This window comes from Nuphar pumila, chromosome 5, assembly GCF_984573655.1.
Source record: "Nuphar pumila chromosome 5, dmNupPumi1.hap1.1, whole genome shotgun sequence".
Taxonomy (NCBI): Eukaryota; Viridiplantae; Streptophyta; class Magnoliopsida; order Nymphaeales; family Nymphaeaceae; genus Nuphar; species Nuphar pumila.
In genome coordinates, this window is record NC_143253.1 from 6,504,962 (window position 1) to 6,514,881 (window position 9,920).

Here is a 9,920-nt window from a genome sequence, read left to right on the forward strand (position 1 = left end):
ATCCAACATCTAGCTAGTTTGACACCTTGTCTTATACTGGGTTTCAGGTTTATCATTACACTATCCAACCAAGATCCAGGCATTTGTTTGACTAAAAGACGTTTTGTGGACACAACACAACCCGAATGATAGGAGCCACTTTCACCCACAAGGGTTAATTACAACATCCAATTCGGTCATAAACTAGTAGGCTAGATCAATATTTTATCTTGGTCTTTCTAAAGTACACAATTTGATGGGCTTGAAATGTCAAGATTGCTTGCTCAAAATTTTCTTAAAGAAACAATAGGTGTAGTTAGGGGTGTCAACGGGTCGGATTTACTCATAAGGGACCCATACCAAACCCTATATGGTCCGCGTATGATGCTAAATAAGAAGACCGATTAAGACCCAGGTCGAGACTCGAAGGTCTGATTAATACATGGAGACGGGTATAGTTTGTGAACTTTACACCAGACCCAGGCCTGACCCGAGTTCCGATTAAGGTCAGCAAATTTTCAATGTAAAAATAATAAAAAATATTATTTTGCTGGGTATAGCCTGGATATGTTTCATGTAGTTCTTATCAGGTCCGGATATGGTTTCTCTTATGGTGAGTCTAGTTAAACTCGAATCCGGACCCAATACCATACCCAAAAATCGATGCCATTTATGGTTTCACCTGGATCAAAACCAAACCCGACCCGTCCGTCGACACCCTTAGGTGTAGCTAAGCCATACCATATATTCTCTCTCACGATGAAGTCTGGTATTGGCTGGAATTTAAAAAAGAAAAAAACTTTAAAGGTTATTTATTTTTTGCTGGAATTTAATAAAGAAAAAAACTTTAAAGGTTAGTTTATTTTTCACTTTTGTGTTTGTTATGTAGTGGGCACCAATCCTTTTCTTTTCCCTTTTTTATATGGAGCAAACAATTGACAAATATATGCAAAAGTTGAAGAAAATTAAAATGTTTTCCTTTTTCTAAAACTTCATTATTAAAATTTAAAAACAAAAGGTGCTAAGAGATTTGCACTTTTCGAAAAGAAAAAGGGAGGAAACCATCAAAGTTTAATTAAAGGATCAACCCTTAAAGACCAAGAAGACCACATAGTCAATTGTCTTTAAAGGTGATTTTATGTGCTTGATTAAGAATGACAAAACAGTTTCCTGTAACTAAGAAATTGAGATAAGCTTTTGGGATTATAGGAAAGTATGAGATACTCACCCCAAAGATGGCCATTGTAGCTAACTACTTTTGCAGCTTATGGACAACAAAAATTTCACCTTTAAGAGAGGAGCAAAACCAATGCATGGCTGGTATCCTAAAGGCAGATTAGTTGTGATTGGCTTTTTTTTCTCATTTATTACATTGAGAAACCCCACCTTGGATTGGAGAACTGGTCGCGCTGGCCTTAGTTTAGCCTATCTACAGTTGCTGTTCCAGTAAGGTAAAACTCCGTCGGCGGAGGCCCGACCACCATGAAGTAGGGATGCAAACGGATCGGATCTCTGATAAGTAAATACATTGGAGGGTCGGAACAACCAAGAATGAGAAAACCTCCATCCGAGATTCCGTCCGTTTGCATTCCTACCGGGAAGCCTTATTCTTTTGCCTTATCACTACAAGAAAAATGCTAATTAGCGACGAAATTTTGCGACGAATTTTTTTCGTCGCAAAGTTGTGACGGATTAACAAGAGAAAACCATTTGTCGCTAACATTCAAAATATTTACGACATTCACGATGAAAAAAATTCTGTCGCCAAATCCGTCGCTAAGTAGCGACGGATGCACGACGAAAAAATTATATCGCAAAACCCATCGCACTTATCGAAGGATGTGGATATTTTCTGTCGCTAGTTAGCGATGGCGTTTGCGACAAAAACATTTTGTCGCTAATCGTTGATGTAAAACGCTTGCTAGGTAGCGACGAAATGTTTTCGTTGCTAAATGACGATGTAAAATGCCCATCTAGGGCACGAAATCGATCTTTCCCTGGCTCTCTCTCTCACCCGCGTCGCTCTCCGTCGACCACCCCCTCCCTCTCTCCGGCTACCACCCCCTCCCTCCCGCTCTCTGGTGACCTCCACCTCCTGCTCTTCATCGATCGCCCCCTCCCTCTCTCCGGCTACCGCCCCCCTCCCTCCCTCTCTTCAGTCGTCGATCGCCCCCTCCTCTGCTCTGCCTCTCATCTCCGCCCCCCTTCCTTACGGAAGCCGGTGACTGAAGTTGTTGGTGGCCTCTGAGCTCGGCGATCCATCGCCTCCTCACCTGTCCCCTCCCTCTCTCCGACGATCACCCCCTTTTTCTCTGGCGTTCTTGCGCACGCTGACGGGAGCGCCTTTCACCTTTTTTTTTTTGCTGCAACAGGCCCGTGATGCCTTCTACGCATGCCTGAAGAAGGAAGCCGACAAGAAACCCATTGAAATCACTTCTGTCGGCCTTCTCTACCCTGTTGATTGCAAAGGTGCTCGTACCGAATTCGTAAGCTGGTGTCGAGCGGCGTGGGTAAGCGCGCCATCACCTTCCCTTCAGTGGTTTTTGCTTCTGTTGCTTGTTCAGATGGTCATCATCATTAGGTTTGGTCGAATCGATGTTCTAAGGAGTTTTTTGTTTGGGTTTTTTTATCGGTCCTCTTGCAGTTTTCTTTAGTGTTTTTGTTTGTTTATTCTTGCGTGTGTGTGAAAGCGTGAACCTTCGATTGAAAATCAGGCAAAGCATTTCGATCGTCAGTATTGTGCGAAGAAAAGAGTGCAGAGGCTGCTCGATTCTGATGATCCGAGAAGAAGGCTGATGACTCTTTCGCAGCCTTACACATTCAAGCCCTGATCTTTCTGCATACTTTCTGGGGATTACGCCGGTGGTAGGTTGCGAATTCTTCGATCTATGAGTTGTTTTTCTTGATGCTCTTGATTTTGATGCGATTAGTGTGCCTTTTTTTTCGTTTTAGAACTAATTATGAGCTTGTTCCTCAGTGTCTTTATGATTCCAATGGTCGGTTTATCAAATGAGTTATATATGCAACCCACTGCTGCTATTCTTGAATATTTTTCAATTTCTTTCGAAATCACTTTACCGGTAGGCCGAAAAAGCCTCTTTTATCTAGAAAGGCAATTCCATATATTGCCATTTTGCTGCACCAAGGGGGAATTAGGTAGGTGCAATCTTCAAGCTTGTCAGCAAAAACATATAATCAATTGATTTTTATATTTTCAAAATGAGCAAAGAACAACATCATGTTAGCATATCGGGTTAGTGGTTTTGTTTATCGATGCTAACCAAGTGAATGTAATGGTCAATGATGAAGGACCTGCCCACTACATCACCATCTTAGGATGAGTGAAAGCCCCTGGTGCAAAGAGTTCTCTTGGTTCTCTTGTAGGATGCTGGAGATGATCAACGTAGAGGAGCTGATGGAGGTATAGAGGGAGGGGTAGATCGAGAAAATGAAGAGGATGATGCCCCGAATCTCGACGATGATTAGATTCATGTATTTAATTTGTTTGACGTACTTGTAACTAATTATAACTTGGCAAAGACTCTATTTGGTTATTTAACTTAGAACTTGATTTTTTTTTAACTTTATATGTATTTTTTGTGTGTATTTTGCTTTTTATAAGCAAGTTATATGAATTGTATAACGAGAAAATTTTCTCGAGTTTCATATTTCAAATTTTTTAAATTTTTTTTTTAAACTTAGCAACGACAATATCCGTTGCTAATTCGTCACAAATTAAAATCAGTTGATGGGTTGCGATAGACTTTAATCCATCGTGAATCCGTCGCTAACGTGCCGACCAAAAAATCATGACGGATTATATCCGAATATAATCCGTCATCAGTCCGTCGCTAATTAATGACAAAGTAGCGACGGTCATAAACCGTCGCTAATTAGCGACAGACTGGCGATATATAAATTTTGTCGTAATTTAGCAACTAAGATTATGCGACGGACGCTATCCGTCATGAATCCATCGCTAAACATGTTTGCGACGGAGTTCACGACGGATAGCGTCCGTCGCTAATACATATTTTTCTTGTAGTGTAGGGAAGGGGGTGCCCACATGGGATTCGAACTCGAGGTATGGAGAGACTTCCCTATGCACATTTGTGCAACCATTTGTTCTTTTTCTAAGGGAACTTAATTTGTGGTTGTTGTTTTTTTTTTTGAAAGACAAGCTGGGGTTAGGCAGTGAACCAGCAAAGTGACAAATATCACGAGATTTATGAAAATCTCACGATAATATCGTGAGAAATTGCCTGAAAGTTTAAAACGATAATTTCTCGCAAGATTTTCAAAATATAGCAAGATTTATGAAAATAAATAAATACTGCAATTTAAACATGATATTTATGTTTTAAATGGCTATTTATCGTGAAAAAATGTGTAAATTTTATTAGTATTTTTTTTATAAAAAAATATTTTTTATATTTTTTTATTTATTTTTGTATTGCCAAGATTTTGCCAAAAAAATGTGAGATTTATGATTTTTTTTCAATTTCTCACTAGTTTTTAAAAAAAATGAGATTTTGCCCAAAAAAAAAAAAACGTTTGTCACTACGCCCACCAGTTATTGTTCAACGTACCACTGAGTTTTGAACCTACAACGTCTCACCATCACCAACCGCGCAGAGCCCCCCGTTGGTTCTTATTTCACATGCTTATGCTATGACTTTGTCAAAATACATAATGGAAATGAACGAAATTTATCATCACTAACACCAATGACCTAACAGTTACGTAGACCACTGTATGTTTGGTGGACAGCAACACATGTACTGACTAGAATCTCTCTTATAGATATTTTGAATGTGTTTTTCAGTGGGTTCAGCCATTCAAGCAAACACGAATAATGTGTGCCACGGGTTTGTCCTCAGCTTTCAGAGGTGGGCCACATAAGGCGGGGTGGTCGTGGGGCCCTACTCGAGATTTTTCTTGGCAAGGAGAAAAAAAATAACGTGTGCCACTAGGGTAGATCAGGTCATATTGTATATAATCGATCATTGGTCATATTCAATCCCAAAGCACTCATCTGTTGGGAATAGTGAAAGTGTGACACAGACACATTTTCATCAAGCGAGATGTGTGGTGGGGATTCAATGTGAATCAAGAATCAATTATATACAACATGACCTGATAAGCTCTTGTGCACCATATACTGAAACATGTATGCAATCGTAGTACACAATGAGGATATTTACATGAATACCACAAAGTGATTTTTTCTTCAAATATAAACTGCCGGCTTCATTTTTGTAATTTACATAACCCTAGTAGATAAAATATATTTTAAAAAGAAAATAACCAAACCTAAACGAGCCATCATGAGCCCAATTTCAAGGCTTAGGCTTGGCTTGTTTGAGTAAACAAATCTAAGGCCAGTCCCGGGCTTGGTCCGTTTATGTAGATGACCAAGCTCGTGCTGAACCTGAGCTTCTCATAAAAAGCTCAGTTCGTTGTGCAGCCTTAGTAACAGAAAAATTTAGTGGTTGAGACGGTTCAATTTGTCTTGAGATGAAGGGACAACTCGAGTTCGAAACCTAAAAGGTGTGTCCCGTGTGTAAGCCGGGGCATTAAGGAAAACTTTCCTGATGACAAGGGAGAGTAAATATGGAGTTTTACACCAATGCATATATATATATATATATATATATATATATATATATATATATATATATATATATATATATATATATATATATATATATATATATATATATATCGTGAGAATGCATGCAATACTTGATGACTCTGGACTTAGAAAATCATTCACCATTTTACGCTGGTCAGAATTTGCCTAGTGCTTGAACAAACCCTGTGCGGCTGACTCTGACAAATTTTAAAGCATAAGTGAGCATTCTGATAATATTTATAGTCCTATTAATCTAGCTTTAAACCTTAATGTTCAACTGATTAAAAAAACCCTCAAAAGGCAGTGAATTTGGAAAATATAGTTACTTTTTAGAGTAAAATAAATCACTATCAATTTTCAAATTAAAATTATGAAAACATCATTTTATACATTTAAAAAATATGCTTGATTTTTATTTTTCTTCAAAACAAAAGATACGATTTACCACTAAATACCGTTATATATTCTAAAAAATGTTGTCACTAGTCAGTAGGTGCTTGAACGTTTGGTGTTTGATGAATGCGCTTGATGGGGTTTTCAGCCTTTTTTCATTTTATTTTTAAATTCTGACCATATGGATGCGATCTATATACTTGATTTTATAGGGATCAGCTCTTGAAGTGTTAGATTTCAACACATGGGTGGGTTTTTATAAGGTTTGAAAAATCAACGGTCTACAATCTTTGTAAAATTTTGAGGCTTCAGACATCATTTTTTTTATCAAAAACACATGATAAAGGTATGGATTCTTACCAAATCGACTATGCCCAACACATTTATGGGGCCAAAACTGCGTAAAAAGCACGGGAGAAGCCGAAAAACCCATCAAGCACGTTCATCAAGCACCTACTCACTATACTATATATATATGTGTGTGTGGTAGCTACTAACCACCTTACACTACGAGCAGTCCTACGCTCACTATTTTTTTTTTTTTAAAAAGATGTTCTGCCACTAAAAAACATTTTTTGCAACTTTAGCTTGCACATTAAGAAGGTGGTTAGCAGGTACTACCTTCTCTCTCTCTCTCTCTCTCTCTATATATATATATATATATATATAGAGAGAGAGAGAGAGAGAGCTACCCGACTGCTACCCTACCAAATGGTACCTAATTGCTTGGGACCATCAATTTTTAGTATTTTTGCAAAATTCTGACCTTACAAATGTATTCAGCATATTTGATTTACTAGAAATTAGTACTTGGATCATTTGATTCCCAAGTATGGATAAGTTTTCATAAGGTTCAAAAATCAACTGTCTACAATTTTTATAAACTTTTGAGCTTCAAAATACCATTTTTTTCATCTAACATGCATGATCCAACATGCATGATCCAAGTATCAATTTCTAGTAAATCAATGATGATGAATACATCTGTATGGTCAAAATTTCTAAAAAGAACAAAAAGAATTCTTAGTGGGTAGGTTTGTACTTTTTTCTACCTGGTAGCTAGGTATATATATAGAATCACTAGAATATGAGAACTGAAAATATAAAAACTAATTGTGAACCGCTATTTTCATGATTTTTTTTCTTTTCTCTTGAATCTAACCGTACGAATGTGATCTAAATGCTTGGATTTATAAGAACCCGCTCTTGAATCATCTGATTTTGATACATACATGTGATTTTTTTAAGATTTTAAAATTAATGGCTCATAATCTTCATAAATATTCAAGCATTCAAAAATCACATTTTTTCATGAAAGATACGTGATCCAATTGTTGATTCCTAGCAAATTCACCATGCCAAACACATACACATGGTTGGATTTGCAGAAAATGTGTTGGAAATGCTCGTATTTCAGATCTCATATTCTAGTTTCGCTCTCTCTATATATAAGAGAGAGAGAGAGAGAGATTTTAGCAATTTATCGCAAACCCACTTAAAAAAAATCCAAAGTCCTGAATATTACAAATGTCCATCGTAAAGAAAACCACAAAATAACGTATGCTTCTTTTGACCGCTTTAAATGCCAAGCATTTATGAGTTCCTTCTCATTCTTTGGAAGCCAGTCAAAGTCAAAAGGCAATCTCATCATTCTTTTTTTTATATTTAATTTTTGGCTTTTCTAAAGTTCCTCAAAACAAAATTGAAAAATATGATCTCCTGTTGTGCTTTCTTTTGGAAGCAAATATATCCCCAGATCCTTTTGTTGGGGTGTCACACTCTACACTTTGGGACAAAAATTTTTAGGTAGGCCTCAGCAATCTGGTTTTCCTCAGCTATTTCCTTATTCCATGTGGGCACCATTATTATATTGCATTCTTTTGTAGGTAACCCTAGTTGCATTAAAATATAAATATAAGGGATATATATCTATATCTATATCTATATATATATTTGTTACAAAAGAGTTTACCTATATACAATCTATAATTGAGATCTCACTATGCAAGTAGTTTTGACTCAATCTGACATTGTAGATGTGTTCAAGATGATCGACCCTTGGATTGAACTTTTTTTTAAGAGAAAACGTGTTTTCTTGAGTAAGAAAAGTTTGGTGTGTTTGTGATCAATTTTTGGTAGAAAACTCTGTACATACGTCGGATTCCAGCAATCCAGAAACTGATTCTTACTAAAGAGAGTATGTAAATCATATCTACAAGGTTAGATTTATCATACATATAAAGAAAAAAAAATCAAAGTTAATTTTACAGGTACAATAGCAAACATTAGCCTATATGTAGCCTTATGATAATGTTCTGTGCTTCAATTGGTTGAACGGAAGGCAATTTTAACACTAAGGGTACAATTGGTTTGATCTCATGAGAATCGAGTTCTCTCATGAGATTTAGAAAGTGAATTTCATTTGCAGAGCACCCCAAAAGCAACCAAACGTAAAAAGTGAGTTGTGCACAGCACCCCAAAAGCAAGCCTTTGCAAATGAAACCTCACGAGATTCAAATTCTCAGACAACTCGAATCTCATGAGATTAGAATTCTCATAAGATTTAGAAAGTGAATCTTATTTGCACAGCACCCACAAGCAACCAAACGTACCCTAAAAGAGGGAACCATTTCCTTTAATTTTTTATTGCATGTATCCGTTTGATGTTGTAAGTATTTAAAATGACAAAGCTTATAGGGGGTTGGCTTCAGGTTTCTTGACAAAAATTCTTAACTAATATGATAAAACATGTACAGAGGACCATTATTATCATTGTAAAATTTGCTTATTACAAAAAATAATGCAAGTTTTTTCTGTCATTTATGAAAGGACAAAGGAATTAATAACAAAAGAGTTCGTTGGACGGTGCTGGCTTCGTTTGCTTGTTTGGTATTCAAGGCTAAGGACCACACTACATGCCCTGGCAGACAGGGAATTGTGTCCTATTAACCCAGATAGATTGCTCCAAAACTTATCCTGGAAGTTCTTTTACTGGGTCTGGACTCTGGTTACACACTTGTGCTCCTTAGCCTCTGTTTTTTATCCGAATGTGAATCAGATATGACTCAAAAAGATACAGATCCGAATATGAAATTAATCTGGTTTAGCATATCCAAATCCATGAATGTAAATTTAGATTTTACCAATGGGTGGCTTGTCAATGTGGGTTTTCCCTTGACGTAGAAAAAAATTTGTAGACAATGGCATTTAGGTTTATTATTATTATTATCATCTCATCGTTATCATTGTTATTATTATTATTAATTATTTATACCCAAATTGGAGGATATCGGAGTCACTCGGTTAAGATATTGTGGTAGTCCAACTATAATACTCGACCAGACTGATTCTTAGTCCAACTTTTGAACTTTTATGTAATTTTTAGAACACCTACTAAGAAATCACTAGGTCTATAAGGACTTTTTATCTTTTTGAAAGAAGAAGATATATATTATTAAAAATAATAAGTCATTGCATCTACTAAGAAATCACTAGGTCAATTTATAAGGACCCTTTTATCATGCCAAATTCAGAGAAAATTCTGAGAAATGAGTCAAATAATCTATAAATAAGTATTTTAAGGTTTCTGCTATGTCACATAAGAACAGGTGATATATATACTACTTGCTTAGGGATGGCAATGGATGGGTGCGGATGTGGGGGGACAACGTCTCCACCCCCGCCCCGTCTCAAAATTCTGCCTTCCATCATCGCCTTCATCCCTGCACAGGTTTTTATTTTAGCCTCCATCCCAGCCTTCATCCCCGTTTCATGTCCTTCATCCCCGGTCTAAATGGGGCGAGGCGGCACGGGGTCCCGTTTCTCTCAGGTCCACTGCCATCCCTAAAAGTATTTTAGTTATTTTAATAACGGGGATCGGAGGCGGGGCGGGGCAAAGCGTAAGTCCACCCCT